Genomic DNA, 18,705 nt, shown 5'->3' on the forward strand with positions numbered 1-18,705 from the left:
GCGTGCAGGCCTGCGGAGCCAGGGAGGGAGGCCGGGCCGCCTCAGAAGCTCCCGAGGCCCCGGGCGGACCAGTAGCCACGAGGGGCACCGCGGTGGGGCTCAGTACGCGCCCATTCTGAAACCCAAAGCCCGACGCCCCGGGGCACGGGTGGGATGCGGCGCCCTGGACCCTCACACCACCGGCGGGAACTCAGGAACCGCACGCCACGTGGAGAAAGGAGGCCGGTTCCCGGGGAAGTGAAACATGCACCTGTCACGGGACCTTCCCCAGGGGTCCCTGGTAGTGATAGCCACGGTACCGGAGAGCTACGCAGCCCGAATGTCCACCAGCTGGAGCGTGGACGCACCCCTTGCGGAAGCCTCATCCCCCCTCGGGACGCCGTGTGACAATGAAGGGGGGTGGCTGGTGAAACGAGAGGACGAAGGTCCCTGTTCTGCTGGAGAGCCGGCAGGCGGGGGGGCTGCAGTGCCACCTGCGTGAAGCCCCGGGGCAGGCGAGGAGTGTCCACGGGAAAGATCGGACATTCGCCCCTGCGAGGGGAACGGGGATCGACTGGGGATGCGAGGGGACTCTTGGGGGCTGGTGGACAGTTCTTGAGGTTTATGGGGCGAGATGCCATGTAGCTACCAAAATGTACCCAATTTAACCGTCCATTTTGATGCATGTACATTTAAAACACCCGATAAAACGGCGAAAGGGCCCGAACAGAAGAGCTGACGGGACACGAGCCGCTGTGGGGGCGGGGCTGGGCGCGGGGAGCCTGTCGCTCCCACTACCGGCACCGAGAAACTTCCCGTAATAAAATGCTTAGAGGGATCCCTGGGTGGCGCAGCGGTTTGGCGCCTGCCTTTGGGCCAGGGCGCGATCCTGGAGACCCGGGATCGAATCCCACGTCGGGCTCCCGGTGCATGGAGCCTGCTTCTCCCTCTGCCTGTGTCTCGTCTCTGCCTCTCTCTCTCTCTCTCTCTCTCTCTGACTATCATAAATAAATAAATAATTAAAAAAAATAAATAAAATGCTTAGAGACACCATGCTACAGGCTGGCGACGATGGCAGCTTGGTCACACCCTTCATCCGTGAGGCCACAGGGCGGCGGCGCCGGGACCCGAGCCCGGACCCGAGCCCGGCGGCCCTGAGCTGGGGCCCTCTGATTCTGAGGGCACGACGGCCGCGCCACGGCCTGCACCCGGCAGGTCCAGGGGTCCGTCCCACAGAGAAGCTCGGGCGCGTGCGTGACGACGCGTCAGGCTGTCGTTCAACGCGGCAAAACGTCGGTGAGGGCTTAAGTGCCCAGCGGCAGGGGACCAAGCGGAGCGGCCGCCGTGCGGGTGTGGACGGGGCGCCACTCGGCCACCGTGTCCCCAGGCCACCGCTGAGAGCCACTTACAACGTCCCCCGGAGGCCTGCAGTTGTGCCCTCCCTCCAGGGACAGGGGAGGTGGGGAGACCTTGTTTTTGTTTGTTTTTAAAGATTTTATTTATTTATTCATGAGAGACACAGAGAGGCAGAGCCACAGGCAGAGGGAGAAGTAGGCTCCATGCTGGGAGCCGGCCGCAGGACTGGATCTCAGGACCCTGGGGTCATGCCCTGGGCTGAAGGTGGCGCTAAACCGCTGAGCCCCCCAGGCCGCCCGAGAACCTTGATTTGTTTTTGTTTTTTGTTTTTTGTTTTTTTTTAAATTATTTTTATTTATTTATGATAGTCACAGAGAGAGAGAGAGAGGCAGAGACACAGGCAGAGGGAGAAGCAGGCTCCATACACCGGGAGCCCGACGTGGGATTCGATTCCGGGTCTCCAGGATCGCGCCCTGGGCCAAAGGCAGCCGCTAAACCGCTGCGCCACCCATGAATCCCTTGTTTTTGTTTTTGTATTTTAGGTTTTCCAAGCGAACATTTTTTAATTGTTTTAAAAGATTTTATTTATTCATGAGAGACACAGAGAGAGAGAGGGAGAGAGGCAGGGACGCAGGCAGAGGGGGAAGCAGATGCGGGACTCGATCCCGGGACCCTGGCATGATGCCCTGAGCTGAAGGCAGACGCTCAACTGCTGAGCCGCCCAGGCGTCCCCGGGTTTTATTTCGAACCACACGACAGGTCATCAGTCCCCAACGTACAGGAGTTGGGTTAAACTTGGAACCCTCACCCCTTCCATTGTCACACGACTGCCTGAGCCCGCAACCGTCTCCCCTCCCTTGCTCCCTCCGTGGCGCCGTCCTTAAAAGCCAGACACCGGAGCTGCTTCCTCCGGCGCGTGCCCCGCGCCACCCCACGCGCCCCTGCCTTTGGGCTCCTGCTCCTACTCACTTCTTGGGCGTCTCCCAGTGTTCCCGTCAATACAGATGCTCCTTTCCCCCCGCCCTGTGTCGCCCAGAGAGGCCTCACACGGGAGGAGCCGTTCTCAACGGTGTTTTTCTTTTGAAAACAGAGGGTAGAGATCTTCCCGGAGCAGCTCATACGCTTCCCCGACGCCGTAACTTGTAAGAAGGGCCACGCCGTGTCGCATCGTGTGGTTGTCAGCACCTGATCTCCTGGTGTGGACACCTGGGTGGTTTCCAGAGGTTTTTAAACTTTATTTATTCATGAGCCGCACAGAGCGAGGTTTCCAGGGCTTTGCTCTTCTAAGCGCCGCTCTGTCAAGCAGCCGCGGTGGTGCAGGCTGGGCACGTGGAGGCATCAGGCGCCCGTCCTGGGCAGGTGGACGCCCTCGCAGTCCCGACAGGTGCCCGCTCACCGGCACAGCAGCGTCCTCACCTCCCTGGCCACGTGCCAACCACAGTGAGTTCCCACCCTGTGATTTTTTCCCCAAATCTAGTAGGTAAGGAGTCGCAACTCCGTGCGACTTTGTTTTTTTTTTTTTTTTTTTAATTTTTATTTATTTATGATAGTCACAGAGAGAGAGAGAGGCAGAGACACAGGCAGAGGGAGAAGCAGGCTCCATGCACCGGGAGCCCGACGTGGGACTCGATGCCGGGTCTCCAGGATCGCGCCCTGGGCCGAAGGCAGGCGCCAAACCGCCGCGCCACCCAGGGATCCCCAGATGCCTCCTGTGGCCGGTGCCGCCCGGCCGATGCCCTGGACCCGCCGCGCCCTCTCCGCCGCCCCTCCCCGCGGCCCGGCCCCAGGGCGCTGCCCCCACAGCGCCCCGCCCCCGCCCCCGCCCGCAGCCCACCCGGAAGCGCCGGCCTCGCCGCGCACGCTCGCCCCGCCCCCCGCGCGCTCCCCCGTCACGTGGGCAGCGTGCGCCGCGCCCGGAAGTCAGTCCCCCGGGGAACGCGAGCCGCGCGGCCGCGGGTTCCGCCCGGGCGCTCGGCCGTCGAGGGGCGCGGGGGCGCGGGGGCGCGGCGCAGCCGTGGGCGGAGCCGCCTTCCCACCCGCGGGAGGCCGGGGCGCGGCTCCCTGCACCGCAGCCCCCGCAGCCCCCAGAGCTCCAGGCCCGGCACCGCCCGCGCTGCGTGGCCGCGTCCTGTGCCCCCGGGTCCCGCCCAGGCCCTGCGCATCCCGACGCATCCAGTAGCCCAGGAGCTCCGCGGGCGCCGAGAGCCGCCGGCCCCCAGCACGGTCGGGGTCGCTCAGCGATGAGGCTCCGGCGGCCCAGAGCCCTCCCCGCGGGGGGCAGCCGCAGGACGGGAGGAGGCCTGGGGGGCCTGACCTCGGAGGGCCTGACCTTGGGGGGCCTGACCTCGGGGGGCCTGACCTCCCTGGGGGCCCTGACCTTGGGGGCCTGACCTCCCTGGGGGCCCTGACCTCGGGGGGCCTGACCTTGGGGACCTGACCTCCCTGGGGGCCCTGACCTCGGGGGGCCTGACCTTGGGGGGCCTGACCTCCCTGGGGGCCCTGACCTCGGGGGGCCTGACCTCGGGGGGCCTGACCTCCCTGGGGGCCCTGACCTCAGGGGCCCTGCTCGCGGTGGCTCAGCTGATTCCCCCCAGGCCCGAGCCAGGCGCTGGCCTCGCCCCTGCCCTCCCCTCCCCGCAGAGCGCATCACCCCCACCCTCCGCCCGCGCTCCTCCAGGGTGACCCCCAGACCGCGAGGCCTCTCAGGGCCGCCGGCACCAAACCCCGAGAGCTGCGTGTCCAGGCCTGGGCGGGGGGCAGGAGGCCGCTGGCATCGCAGCTCAGATGCACACGTGGGTGCCAGAGGGCGGGAGCAAGGGCACTACCGCCCTCAGAGCCGGGCCAGCCCAGGGGCCCCACCCGTCAGCCCTTCCAGCACCCCAGGGTGCGGGGACCCCAGAGGCACATGCACAGAGTCACAGGGTTTGGAAAATTGGTAAAAAGTTGTACAGAAAATAAATATAGACATAAAATGTAGGGTACATGGGAGAAGGGAAAGATGTGAAAGATAGAGACACACGTATGCACACGTACGCGTACACGCGCTCGAGCTGCCAACACAGACTAAGCGGTGTCAGCGACGGATACTTAGGGCCCCCGGGCGGCGCAGCGGTCGAGCATCTGCCCTCGGCTCAGATCATGATCCCGGGGGCCTGGGATCGAGGCCTGCTCACTGGGGCCCTGCTTCTGCCTCCGCCCCTCCCCATCCCCACTCCTGTGCTCTCTCTGTCTGTTTCTCAAATAAGTAAAATAAAGAACAACAAAAGTTCAAACGTCAGGAGCACACGTCAGCACGAGCTATACCCGCACGTACGCCGTATGCATGAAGCCGTACCCGTGTGCAGATGTATCTATGTCTACGCACACCTTTTTTTTTTCTCCTGAAAGACAAGCCCAGAAGTGTGTGCGTTTGGGGCCATACAGCCGTGCGGTGTCTGCGTCTGGACCCGGGTGAGGACTGAGGCCTGGAGAGCTGTGGGTGCGGAGGTTGGGCTGTGGGCCCAGCGCCAAAGCAGAGGGGTGGGCAGGGACGGCCCCGGGCCTGTTCTCACCCCACCCCACCCCCGACTCCTGCCTGTGACTCCCATGGCCTCCCCCCATGCAAATCCCGCCGGCCAAGGAGCCAGACCATGTGACATTCTGAGCCAGTGGTCTGGGGGTCGGGGGGAGACACAGAGCACCCGGCCAGGGCACACCTCTGAGCTCCGCGTGCACACCTGTCCTTCGCTGGAATGTGATCCTCGTACCCAAGAAGAAAGAAACGAAGTCAGAGAGGAGGGTCGGCGTGGGCCGTGCTTCCAGGTGAGCTCCAGGTTGTGTGTTAGCCCCAGCAAGCCTCGTCTTAGGAAGCAGAGGGAAGGAGAAGGTAAAAGAGGCCAGTGAACCTCAGGACATGCATCGCTGCTACCAGACTCACCCCAGCACCGCTGAGCGCCGGGCTAGGGCACGGATGGGAGTCTCCCCTGCACGTGGCCCATCCTGCACCCCTGACTTTGAGGGACCAAGACCCAGGAGAAGGAGGTAATCGCTGGTCCCAGCGGCGGCTCCACCTCGCTCCTCCTCGGCCCCAGGGGCTGGAGTGTGTGAGCGCCGGGACCACACCTCTGCCCGGGGTCAGCTGCCTTGAGTCGCGGGTAGGGCCCGCGGGGAGGACTAGCGGGCACGGTGGTGCTTACACTGGCTGTGAGACGGCTGCTTGTAACGAGCCGGGTTACTTTGCTGCCTGACCCGGCACACTCTGCCTGAGTCTGAGAGTAATACAGGTGGGAAAGGTGGGATCAGATGGGGCACACGGGGCTATCCCCCCCCCACGAGCTGAGGTGCCTCCAAACAGCAGGCATAGCTGGATGACCGGACGGGTTGAGAACGGGTGGTGGTGGAGGATGGAAGGATGGACGGACACGTGGATGGACCGAGATTGGTTGATGGACGCGTGGAGAGTTGTTCGGATGGAAGTGTGCACGGGTGTCCAGGGGCAGGTGCGTGGATTGGTGCCTGGGGGTGGACGCGTAGGAGAAGATGAACAGACGGAGGGAGGGATGTCGCCTGAGAACTCTGGAAGGTTTGGAAACTCCGCCTGCGTCCGTGGAACCCTGACTCAGCGTCCCGTCCTGCGTGCTGGGGGTGCAGGAGGGAGGAAGCCTTTCTCCTGGGCGAGGTCAGGGGGCCGTGGCCGGCGTGGAGCAGAGGCAGGAACGGGGTGAGGTATGCTCTGGGGCCTGGTCCGGGGGAGGTGGGGGGTTAATAACAGCAGGTGGCAGATTCCTGTGGCCCAATAAGGAAAGAGGAAAGGAAGTCTTTGGGGTGCCAGACGCTGACGGTGTGAGGTCGTGGCAGCGATGGCCTGGCTGCCTTGAGCAGAGGCTGAGGAGATTCAGGCCGAGCCTGCTGGGGCGCGGGGGTGCAGCAAGCTGGCCAGTATGTCTGGAGCTGGAGGAGGAAGGCGAGGGGGGCAGGGGACGGGAGAGGCTGCGGCCATTGGAGACATTTCGACTTTGACCTTGAGTGAGTGGGAGCCACTGAAGGGTTGGGTCCCTGAGTGACAAGCTCAGACTTGGCTTCTGGCCGCATCTCCCTCGCTGCCGTGTGCAAAGCCGAAGGAGTGGGGCCAGGGAGGGGGCTGCAGTAGTGCAAGACGGTAGTGCAGGGGGCAGGCGCCGGGGCTGAGGGGAGATGCCAAGGCAGGAGGCCCTTGGTCCTTGTGCTCAGGCTGCGTGGGCGCTGCCCCTGGGAGGGTGGCCACGCAGCTCACTCAACCAGGCCCTGCCGGGTAGGGTCGAGTGCTCTGCGGTTCCCAGTGAGGGCTCCCGGGGGAGAGGTTTGGTCCACTTGGAAAGCTGTGGGACTGGGTCAGCCAGGGGGCGGCTGGGGGACGGGGTCCTCAGTCATCCTCAGGTCCCGGGGGCCAGCCCTGTACCCTTGCTCTGCGGCAGCGTGGAACCAGGTATCTGCGGGGAGAGCCCCCCTTCCTGCAGGAGCTCGGGGCTGCATCCGGGGCGTTCCCAGCCTCCCGCGGCCCTCAGGATTGGGGGCTCTCTGCATCTGGGATTGGGGGGCTTCCGACCTCCTCGCAGCATCCTGGGACCTCCGGGGAGGCCTCGGACCTCGTCCCCGCGACCAGCGCGCCATCTGGCGGCCCGCGCAGGACCCGCCTGTCCCAGGGATGCGCTGCGGGTCCGCGCAAACCCCCTCCGCACCGAGCGCGGCTGCAGACAGCGCCCTCCGCCCTCCCAGTGCAGCTGGTGCGGGTGGAGGTTGGGGTCCCGCCCCGCTGGGTGGGGACTGGGGAGACCCGGCCGCGGGGGCTCCCAGGAGAAGGGCAGGCACGGGGGCTTTAGGCGACGCTTAGGCAGGTGGCTCTGCAGGCAGGGCGGGGGGGGGGGGGCGGGGGGCGCACTGGTCGGGGCAGGTGAGGCCTGGAATCCCCTCACCACTTCCACCAAGTAGGCGGTAACGGCCTTGCTGGGCTGCCAGTGTGGACGGGAGGCGGAGAGGCAGGTGGCCAGGGCCGGGATCTTACAGACAGGGACGGAGGGGGATGCGGGGGCACCAGGGTGGTGACCTGGGCTCTGACCTGGCCGGAAGAGAGAGGCGTGGGTGGGTCCTGGGAGTTGAGGGGGGGCCAGCACAGGCCTGGGTATTGAGGTTATGGGGGCCCGTGAGGGTGGGGGAGCCAGGGGGTCGGTGGGAGAGAAGTGGGCCCTGGAGAGGTGGTCTCGGTGGAGGAAGCAGCCGAGGGTCCCGGAGCCCACCGGGGGTCTCTGGGCAGCTTGGGGGCAGCAGTCCCAGGAGGGTGGGAGCTGGAGGGGCTCCAGGACCCCCAGGACCGCGGAGGGTCCACACCCAGCCGCCCTCTGCCCTGCAGGCCTGTCCCTCTGCTCAATTCTCCCCTACGGTCACTGCAGCCTGTCCCCCAAGCTGCTCCATCTGGGGCCTCTGGAGGGGGCCCCTCTGTGGGAACCCAGTCTACGTGCCTAGGATGCTGTCTCGGGGTGCCCTCAGGTGCCCTCAGAATCCCTCCTGGGATGCAGATCACTGCCTGCATCCTCCCCAGGGACCCAGCAAGCTGACCGGCTGCCCAGGGCCGGTGACCACAGGGCTTGCTGCCCCTCCCTGGGCCCTGGCGGGAGAGGTTTGGGGACGCGGAGGAGGGGAGAGAAGGGGCCACCAGGGCTCAGGGGCGGCAGGGCCAGGATGAGCTCCCCTTACACACCACCTCCCCGCCGTCCCTTCACCCCGACCTGTGATGGGGGGTGGGGGGCGGCGCTCCTGGCCGCGCCCGCTTGGGATAAAGTGATTATGTTTGTCTGAACAAGTGTTCAAGCTGGTTTCACGTGTGTGTTTTAAACTTACACGAATGGCACAGTGTTCAGAATCATGCTGGTCCTGTACTTCCCATTTGCCTTGAGGTGTGCCTGACACACGGTGCGGAGCCCCGAAGCTAGGCGTACAGTAGACGGCCCTGCGGACTCCAAGTGCATGGGCGCAGCGGGCACCCTTGTGTCCATTCTGGGGGCGCCCCGACCTTAACCGCACACACAGGCTCTGACTGGTTTGGAGCCTCATCCGAAGGGACTCGGGCAACATGCCCTCTTCTGCATCTCACTTGTTTTCACTTAGGAAGATGTCCACGAGATCCATCCATGTGTTGGATGGAGCAATAGTGGTTTTTTTTTTTTTTAAGATTTTATTCATTTATTTGAGAGAGAGAGAGAGAGAGAGCAGAGGGGCGGGGCAGAGGGAGAGGGAGGGAATCTCCAGCTGACGCCCCGCTGAGCACAGAGCCCGATGCGGGGATCGATCTCTCGGCCCTGAGATGGTGACCTGAGCCGAAACCAAGAGCCAGCTGACCGAGCCCCCCAAGCACCCCACGTAAGATACTGCTTGTAGGCAAAGCCTCTAATTCTCACTTTTCATTCTTTTTAAGAACGTAAAAAATTGAGATAGAATCCACATACCATAAAATTCACCCTTTCGGAGGGTACAGTTTAGGGGCTGCTAGTGTTCACAGAGTTGTGCCAACATCATCCATCACCATCATCTAATTTTGGAGCGTTTCGTCACCCCAAAAAGAAGCCCGGTCCCCATGTGCAGTCCCTCCCCCTCCGCACGGGCCGCCCCAGCTCTGCTCTCTGTGTCCCAGGACTTAACCTTTCATGTAAACGGAGTCACACAACAGGTGGCCTGTGGCGACTGGCTCCTTTCACGGCGCCAGTGCCTCGTTCCTTGTCATGTGTGAGTATGTTCGCCGCGCGCGGGGGCGGGGGGTACCGCACGTTGTTCATGCGCTCAGCTGCGGCGGGCATTTGGGCTGGTTGTCCCTTGGGTTATTGTGAATGCTGCTGCCGTGGACACACATGCACGTGCTTGTGCGGATGTATGTTTTTCAGTCTCGTGACTAGGTGTCTGGAAGCTGAATCTCTGGGTCGCACGGGAGCTGCTAGGCCTAAATTGTTGAGGGAGTGGTAAAGTGTCTCCAAAACGCCTGCACCGTGTGCTTTCCCAGCAGTGACATACGAGGGCCCCTGGGTCTACATCCTCACCGACACTTGTTACTGGGTGTCTTGGATGACAGCCGTGCCAGTAGGGGTGAAATGGCATCGCCTTGCGCTTTTATTTTTTATTTATTTATTTATTTATTTATTTATTTATTTATTTATTCATCTATTTATTTATTTAAAGGTTTCATTTATTTATTCATGAGAGACACACAGAGAGAGGCAGAGCCACAGGCAGAGGGAGAAGCAGGCTCCATGCAGGGAGCCCGACGTGGGACTCGGTCCCGGGACCTCATACACTTAGGGGTCCCAGGAGGTCACGCCCTGAGCCAAAGGCAGATGCTCAACCGCTGAGTCACCCAGGCGTCCCATTCTGTGTTTTCTTCTTAGGGTTTTATGGCTCTAGTCCGTACGTTTAGGTCTGTGATTTTTTTTTTCCTTTAAGAGAGAGAGGAAGAGAGAGCACAAGCGGTGGGGGAGGGGCAGAGCGAGAGGAGAGAGAGACTCCCCAGCAGGCTCCACGCCCAACACGGAGCCCGATGCAGGGCTTGATCTCATGACCCTGAGATGGTGACCTGAGCCGAAACCAAGAGTCAGAGGCTTAACCGACTGAGCCGCCCCAGGGGCCCTTAAGATACATTTTGGGGTAATTTTGTACATATTGGGAGATAGTGGTTCAAGTTCACTCCTTTGGTGCAGAACCCCAGTTGCCCCGGCGGCACTCGCAGAAGACCGCTCTCGTCCCACTTCTTGGCGCTCTCGCTGGAAATCAGTTCAGGATAAGTGTCTGGGTTCACATCTGGACTCTCGGTTCTGCTCTGGGGGTCCGGTCTGCGCATCGTCACGCCGGTGCCACACTGTCTGAATTACTGTCGCTTTGCATACATCTTGAAATCAGAAAGTGTGACTTCCCTTTGTTCGTTTTAAAGATTGGTTATTTGGGGGTCTTTTGCATTTCCACGAGAATTTTAGGATCAACTTGACTGTTTCTCCACATCTTCGCCAATATTTGTGGTTTTCCATTTCTAAATCATAGTCATCCTTGTGGGTGCATAGTGATGACTCATTGTGGTTTCACTGGCATTTCCCTAGTGACTAATGATGTTGAGCATCTTTTCATGTGCTCATTGGCCATCTGTATGTCTTCTTTGAGAAATGTTTGTTTAAATATTTTGCTTTTTTTTTTTTTTTTTTTTTAAAAAAAAAAGCAGGCTCCATACTCAGCATGGAGCCCAACATTGGGCTTGAACTCATGACCCTGAGATCAAGACCCGAACTGAGATCAAGAGTCAGATGTTCAACCAACTGAGCCACCTGGGTCCCCCTCTTTTGCTTATTTTTTAGTTGTCTTTTTAGTTTTGTTTTGTTGCTGCTGTCGAGTTGTACGAGTTCTTTATATACTCTGAATATTAATCTTTTTTTTTTAATTTTTATTTATCTATGATAGTCACAGAGAGAGAAAGAGAGAGAGGCAGAGACACAGGCAGAGGGAAAAGCAGGCTCCATGCACCGGGAGCCCGACGTGGGATTCGATCCCGGGTCTCCAGGATCGTGCCCTGGGCCAAAGGCAGGCGCCAAACCGCTGCGCCACCCAGGGATCCCTGAATATTAATCTCTTATCTGATGTAGGATTTGCAAATACTTTGCCCCATTATGTGGATTGCCTTGTCCTTTGATTTAGAAGGTTTTCTAATTCTTTTAAAAAGATTTTATTTATTTATTCATGAGAGGCACAGAGAGAGAGGCAGGGACACAGGCAGAGGGAGAAGCAGGCTCCGCGCAGGGAGCCCGACGCAGGACTCGATCCCGGGACCGCAGGATCACGACCTGAGCCAAAGGCAGATGCTTAACCGCTGAGCCATCCAGGCATCCCTTTACCCCATATTTTATTCTGAACTTTATAGCTTTAGTTCTTACGTTTAGGTCTTCGATTTATTTTGAGCCAATTAATTAATTATTTATTTAAAAAATAAGCTCTATGCCCAACGCGGGGCTTGAACTCATGACCCCAAGATCCAGAGTCGCATGCTGAGCCAGCCAGGGGCCCCCTGAGTTAATTTTTGATTATGACATGAGGTAAGGGTCCAACGTCATTCTTTTGCCTGTCAGTGGCCGGTTTTCCCAGCACCATTTGCTGAAGAGACTGTCCTTTCCCCACTGAGTGGTCTTGGCACCTTCGTCAAAAACCGAGAGGCCTACGTGTGAAGGTTTGTTTCTGGGCTCTCTGTCCTATCCCGTTGGTCTCTACACCCATCCTCGTGCCAGCGCTATGCTGTTCTAATCACTGTAGCTTTGCAGTAAGTTTCGAAGTCAGGAAGTGTGAGTCCTCCCACTTTATTGTTTTTCAAGACCGCGGGGGCTACTTCGGGCCCCTTGCAATTCCACGTGAATTTGAGGATGGGCCTTCCTATTTCTGTGGGAGAGGCTTCTGGAAGTTTCATGGAGACAGTGTTGATTGCTTTGGGTAGTCCTGACCCTGGACAATGTTGAGTCTTCTTTTTTTTTTGTTTTTTTTTTTTGTTGTTTTTGTTTGTTTGTTTTAATGTTGAGTCTTCAGATCAGTGGGCACAGGTGTCTGTTTATGCAGGTCCTCTGAAATTCCTTTCAGCCGTGCTTTATAGTTCTCAGCATTCAAGGCTTTCGCCTACTTGGGTAGGTTTATTCTTAAATAGTTAATCCTTTTTTTTTTCTTTCTATCAACTTGATGGATTTATTCCTAAATATTTAATTCTTTTCTTTCTTTCTTTCTTTCTTTCTTTCTTTCTTTCTTTCTTTCTTTCTTTCTTTCTTCTTTCTTTCTTTCTTCTCTCTCTCTCTTTTTATTTTTGAGAGAAAAAAATATTTTATTTTATTTATTTTTTTTATTTATTTATTTTTTTTATTTTGAGAGAGAGAGGATGGGTGCATGCACGCGGGAGGGGGGTGGTGCTGGTGGTAGTGGAGGGGAGCGGGGCAGAGGGAGAGGGAGAGAGAATCCTGAGCAGACGCCCTGCTGAGCTCAGAGCCCCAAGTGGGGCTCCATCTCACACCCTGGGATCGTGACCTGTGCGGTAAGGAAGAGTCAGACACGGAACGGCCTGAGCCAGCCAGTCAATATTTAAAAATAAATATTTAATTTGTTGACATGCTGTTGAGGATGGAATTGCTTTCTTAATTTCTTTTTGTCTCTTGAATTATTTTTTTGATCTTAGCACTTGCTACTAACATTTAAATATATATTTTCTCTCTCTCTCTCTCTCTCTCTCTCTCTCTCTCTCTTTTTTTACTAGAATAAAACTTCCATAAGGGCTGGAGCTTTGATTTGTTTACTGCCATAGTCTTGGATCTTAAAACAGTGTCCCGCCCAGAGTTCCGCACGTAACTGCTGAGTGCACGAATGGCCAGAGGACATGTCTGCCTATGTTGGCGTTCGCTCTACTGACCAGAGTTTTCCCCCTTGTGCCACCGTGAAGGCCGCTACACTAGGCGTCGGTCAACATGCTTTGTGCAATGGAGGTTTTATTTTTATGGCAGAAATTCTCAATCGGGGGAGTGATATCTATTTGTCTTTTTGATGTTATTTGTGGTTGACAGGCTGCTTTGCGAGGCGCCTCCACCGGCGTGAGGGTCCCTGACCCCTGCACCCCCAGAACCACGAGGCACTAGCCCCCGTCCAGTGTCTGGCGGCCTGAGGGTGGAGGCCTGTGTCACTGGTGCTGTACTGGGCATCTCCCCAACAGGGAGAGAATGCATGTGTGTAGTGACCACTTGTCTTTGTCTAACCTGAATTGCTTATTTATACCCTTTGTCCATCTTTCTTTCTTTCTTTTACATTTTATTTATTTATTCACAGAGAGAGGCAGAGACACAGGCAGAGGAAGAAGCAGGCTCCATGCAGGGAGCCTGATGTGGACTCGATCCCGGGACACCGCAATAGCGACCTGAGCCAGAGGCAGACGCTCAACTGCCGAGCCACCCAGGTGTCCCTTTCTTAAAAAAGTTCTTAAAAATCATTTCTTGGGGGCACATGGCTGGCTTAGTCGGAAGAGTATGCATCTCTCGATCTCAGGGTTGTGAGTTCGAATCCCACATCAGTTAAGTGATGACTTAAACAAATAAAACTTTAAAAAAAATTTGTTTCTTTTCACTTTCTCAAAGCCTTTTCTGATCTGAGTATCATAGATATTCATCATTTGTCTGTTGTCTGCTTTACAAATATATGTTTTTTTCCAAAGTTACCATATTTTAAAAAGTAATCTCTAATTCTAATGTGGGGCTTGAACTCACAGCCCTGAGATCAAGAGTCCCATCTCCACTGACTGAGCCAGCCGGGTGCCCCCCCCCCCCCGCCGTTTACCACTTTTTTTTTTCATTTACCATTTTTATATTGAACTTGTTTACTGTTTCCTGTTCTGTACAAAATGCAGTATTTCCATGGAGCAAATAATGTCTACCTTTCTTTTATAGTTTTAGGGGACCTTGCTTGGATTAATATGTTTTTTTCAACCTGAGTCACATATATGCTGATCTGTTTTCTTTCCCCTCCAATTTTTCAATTTCTATATTTAATGATTTAGTCAATCTGGTTTTGGCACTGACACGCTACAGGAGATTTTCCTACGGATGGTTGTCTCGTGCCAACACCACTTATGGAGCAGTTGGGCATTTCCCCCTGAAGCCACCTTCCTCTGCTGTCCTGGCTGAAATTCACCTGTAGATTGGTGACGATTTCTAGAATTTCCACTCTGGTAGGGGATTTGTCTGTCTATTCCTAAAACGGTTCCACATTTACTGGGTTACAGTAGCGTTAGAGGTTGGCCTAGTATCTGGGAAGGCAGACTGTCCTTTGCCCTTTTGCATCTTTTATACTTTATCCCCTTTTGCTCTTTTCTCAGCTATTGTGGGCATTTACTTGCATGCATCTTTATTTTTAAGATTTTATTTATTTATTCATGAGAGATAGAGATAGAGATAGAGATAGAGAGAGAGAGAGAGAGGCAGAGACACAGGAGGAGGGAGAAGCAGGCTCCACGCCGGGAGCCCGATGTGGGACTCGATCCCGGGGCTCCAGGATCGTACCCTGGGCCAAAGGCAGGCGCTAAACCGCTGAGCCACCCGGGGACCCCAGATTTTCTAGTTTAAAATCTCATTACTGGAATAGAAAAAAAGGGGCACCTGGGTAGCTCAGTGGTTGAGTGTCTGCCTTCAACTCAGGGCGTGATCCCGGGGTCCTGGATCGAGTCCCACGTGGGGCTCCCTGCATGGAGCCTGCTTCTCCCTCTGCCTGTGTCTCTGCCTCTCTCTCTCTCTCTGTGTCATGAATAAATAAATAAAATCTTTTAAGAAAATAAATAAAAGACTGATCATTCCATATGCTTCTCTTCTTGCCAATTCACCAGATTATTCTATTAATCCCAGTAGTTTTTACTAGAGTGTCTCAGGTTGTCCAGGTAGTCAAGCATCTCATCCTCCCATCGAGGTGGCTTTGTAATTTGCAATATTTATGCTAATTACCCTACTTCCATCTATATTCATAAGTGGGATGGCTATCTTCTTTTTCTTGTACCATCTGTTACCAGCGGGCTGGGGGGAGGGGGAGGCCCACCTTTCCCTGTGGGATGGAATAGGGTCAGTACTGCTCCTCCTGCATTTTTCCAGCCTCCTTTGCTCACCACCTGCTGTGGTCCCCGCAGGACAAGCCGTCTGCTCCCTGCCCACCCAGGGTGGTTGGGGGGAGGTGAGACTGGTCCCTGCTCGCCTGGATCCAAGAGTACTGTGTGGGACACCCGGCCCTTTCGCCGATCCCTCCCGTCAGCCTGGGGTGTGAGTGTGAGCCCCCAGTCATAGGCCTGAAGGCTGAGAAGGGGAAGCCTAGAGCCCCCTGCGCAGGGCCGTGAGGAGCCAGGCCGGTGCAGCTGTTGGGTGCACTGTCACCTACCCCAGCCCCCACCCCCCTTAGTGCAGGTGGTATGTGCCACCCCCGGGCATAAGGCAAGGCCAGGGCTTCCCAGAAGCAGGCATACAGTGGTGCTCAGTCTTGGAAGTGTCCCCCCCTCCTGAGCCGGCCCTCTCGGGCTCTCCTGTGCCTCCCTGCCACGCTCCCACGGAGTCCATCATCCTGCCCACCATCCGCACCTGTCAGGCTCCCCATCCTGAGAAACCAGTGAAGCCAGTGACATCCTGCCCCTCCCACCTTCCTGGCCATCGCCACCTCGTCCCAGCCTGCCCCCACACCTCCCTGACTTCCTTGGCCCCCCACGGTGGGCTGTCTGGAACCTCCTGCTGGCCCCCACTTGCTCTCTGTAGTCTGTGGTCTTTGGCTCTTCTGAGCTACCCAGGCTGGGCCAGGGGTGCCCACGACGCAGCATAGCGGGTACGTTCCTGGAACCTCTGTCCTTGGTGCATCGGGGCAGAGCTGGCGGGGTCCCCATTGGGAGAGTCAGGGGCTCACAGCCGGGTAGGGCTCGGGAGTCTTGCCGGAGCAGACTGGGCCGTGGCCTTGGCGCAGAGCTTTCAGGCAGGTTCCCTGACACCTCGGCTCTCTGCCACCGTGGGGATGCTGCAGTGCCCCCTCCCCTGGTGACCCGGCGCCTTCATGCCTGTCCACACCCCAGTTCTCCCCCCACTCCAGGGAAAAGCTCCCAGCTGAAAAGGATGAGCATGTTGGCTTTGGGACCAGGGTTTCCCTGTGGCTTTGGAAAGTCAGAAAAAGGTGACAGTTGTCCCTGGGGCCCCCCCGAGGTAGAGGGGCTGCATCTCAAATATGGTTCTTGGCCCCTCTCTTATAGGAAAAGAAAGCACATATCTAAAAACCTCAGCTGGGACGCCTGGGTGGCTCAGTGGTTGAACATCTACCTTCCACTCGGATCCTGATTCCTGGGGTCCCGGGATAGAGTCCCACGTCGGGCTACCTGCATGGAGCCTGCTTCTCCCTCTCCTGTGTCTCTGTCTCTCTCTGTGTCTCTCATGAATAAATAAATAAAATCTTTAAAAAAGAAACACAAAAATCTCATCTGTCCCCCTTCTGGGGCCAGTTCACAGCTCGCCCCTCCCCCAACCCCCAACTTAGGTGGCCGGGGCTCCTCTTGGCTCCTGTGGTTGCCAACCCTGCCAGGCGGGGGCTCTTTCCGGCCCCTCCCGCCCCCTCTTCCTTCGGCCCGGCCGCTGGCGCAGGGGCACCACGTCCAGTCTTCCTGATGGCAGGGTAAGGAAACTGAGTCCCAGAGAAGCCACGGGACTCCTCGCTGCAAACCACTAGCTGCTGGGTGGAGCACGAGTGCCTCTGGGACAGCAGGACCTGTGTCTGCGCACCAGGCTGGACGGTGGCTCCTCTGTCCCTCTGTGTTGGGGGGGGGGGCGGCCTCCAGGGTAGCTCTGTGAGCTCAGGCCCCTTCCCCACGCCTGTATTTCTGGCCGTGGGTTGGTCCGGCGGAGAGGTCTCTGATGCCGCAGGTCAGGACATCAGGTCAGGACACCGGCTCAGAGCGCAGTGGGTGCAGAGGGGACCTTGTGGCGCCCGGAGTCTGGGTGGGAAGGTGAAGGCGGTGACCCAGCGGCGGGACCCGCAGCCCCGGCCTCGGGCCTCCTCACCCAGCCAGCCGGGCCCTCGCGGGGTTTAACTGGGGGGTGGATGCAGTGTGACACACGTGCGACAGCAGGGCACGTCCGGGGCAGAGCGAGGCGGGTGGGCGAGTGCCCGCGGGAGGGGCCTTCTGCCAGGACAAGGGTGGGGGTGGCCGCCGCCAGCAGCAGAGGCCCGAGTGCGGAGGGGTGGCCCCGGCACTCACAGACTGGGGACGGGGCTGGAGGGGAGAGGCTCCCGCAGGCCCGGGTCTGCGGTGTGGCCCCGAAGGCCACGGGGAGTTAGGTTGTGTCTGCCGGGCAGGGACGGGGCCAGAGCCCAGGCCAGGCAGGGGCCGCCCCGGCCTCTGCTCACCCTGGGCCCCAGGATCCGGGGGAAGAGCCCCTCACCTCGGGAATGTTCTCTGGCGAGCTGGGGGGCTCGGAGGCCACGAAGGGGGGCTATGGGTCTTCTGCAGAAGGCCGGGCTCCTCCTTCCCCACCCAGAGACCCCCTCTTCCGGAGGCTGCCTCCCTCCCACAAGCCAGGCCTGTCCAGGCCCCTTGCCCACAGCCCTGCAGTGGCCGCCTCTCACCCCACCCTGCCCGGAGCGAGGGCTCCCTGATGCCGGGACGCCCCTGTCCGTACGGTGTCCCCGCAGCAGACCCTGAGGTGAAGGCCAGCGTGTGCGGTGAGGGAGGTGGGGTGGGGGGGTGAGCAGCCCCGGTGGGCCACGGGAACCCCTCTACCTGCACGGCTGTGCCACGGAGCTGGGGGCTAGCCTCCCAGGAGCAGGGGCGGGCTGGGGTGACTCCTTTGGCGTGGGGCTGACAGCCTCTCCTCCAGGGGGAGTCCACGGCTAACTGGCCATGGGACTTAGCCATCAAGCTCTTGGTTGCAGTTACTTGATTTTTTTGCATTTTTAAAGATTTTATTTATTTACTCATGAGAGACACAGAGAGGGGCAGAGACACAGGCAGAGGGAGAAGCAGGCTCCATGCAGGGAGCCCGACGTGGGACTCGATCCCGGGTCTCCAGGATCACGCCTTGGGCTGAAGGCGGCACTAAACCGCTGAGCCACCCAGGCTGCCCTACTATGTGCTTTTAAATGAAGCTTTTAGACTTGTTGTAGGCAGGTTTGTCTGGTATTTGCTATTCATCACAGCTCGAAGCCGAAGTTTGTGCTTTGTGCTGAGACTTTACTTTCGGGTGCATGGAGTTTCATGATTGTGATTAAAAATTAAATGGTCTAGGGACTCCTGGGTGACTCAGCAGTTGAGCGTGTTGCCTTCGGCTCAGGGCATGATCCTGGGGTCCCGGGATCGAGTCCTGCATCAGGCTTCCTGCATGGAGCCTGCTTCTCCCTCTGCCTGTGTCTCTGCCTCTCTCTGTGTCTCTCATGAATAAATAAAATAAAATAAAATAAAATAAAATAAAATAAAATAAAATAAAATAAAATAAAATAAAATAAAATCAAAAAATAAAAATTAAATGGTGTAATAAAGTATAATGAGTGCCATACATTTGACAGGGAGATGGTAAAATCAACCTACTAGATGACTTCATGTAAGAAATTATTAAAATTATATACATATTGTGTTTTAACTGTATAACAGAATAATGAGAGAAGTAGGTTGCATTCATTTTAGGTAAGAAACACATTAAGAAAGAAAACATGTCAAGATAGAGTATTTTTCTTTTTTTTTTCCTCCTTATACACTTGGACCTGAGAGCAAAACCCTTCATCAGGATTGTCTGACTCCCCTGGTACGTGGTTTCTCCGTGGGAATCTTGGACTCCGCTCAGCACTAGCACAATTCCAGAATAGTCCGAA

General features: G+C 57.4%; 1 protein-coding gene across 1 annotated transcript in view; it reads right to left on the reverse strand.

Moving 5' to 3' along the window:
* Nucleotides 1-8,531: 8,531 nt before the first annotated feature.
* Nucleotides 8,532-18,705, reverse strand: part of GPR132 (G protein-coupled receptor 132) — a 149,654-nt gene continuing 139,480 nt past the window's right edge. The window contains exon 4 of the transcript XR_007412601.1: nucleotides 8,532-9,623. The gene's annotated coding sequence lies outside the window, so the exon portion shown is untranslated. The remainder of the gene's footprint in view (nucleotides 9,624-18,705) is intronic.

This window comes from Canis lupus, chromosome 8, assembly GCF_003254725.2.
Source record: "Canis lupus dingo isolate Sandy chromosome 8, ASM325472v2, whole genome shotgun sequence".
Lineage (NCBI taxonomy): Eukaryota > Metazoa > Chordata > Mammalia > Carnivora > Canidae > Canis > Canis lupus.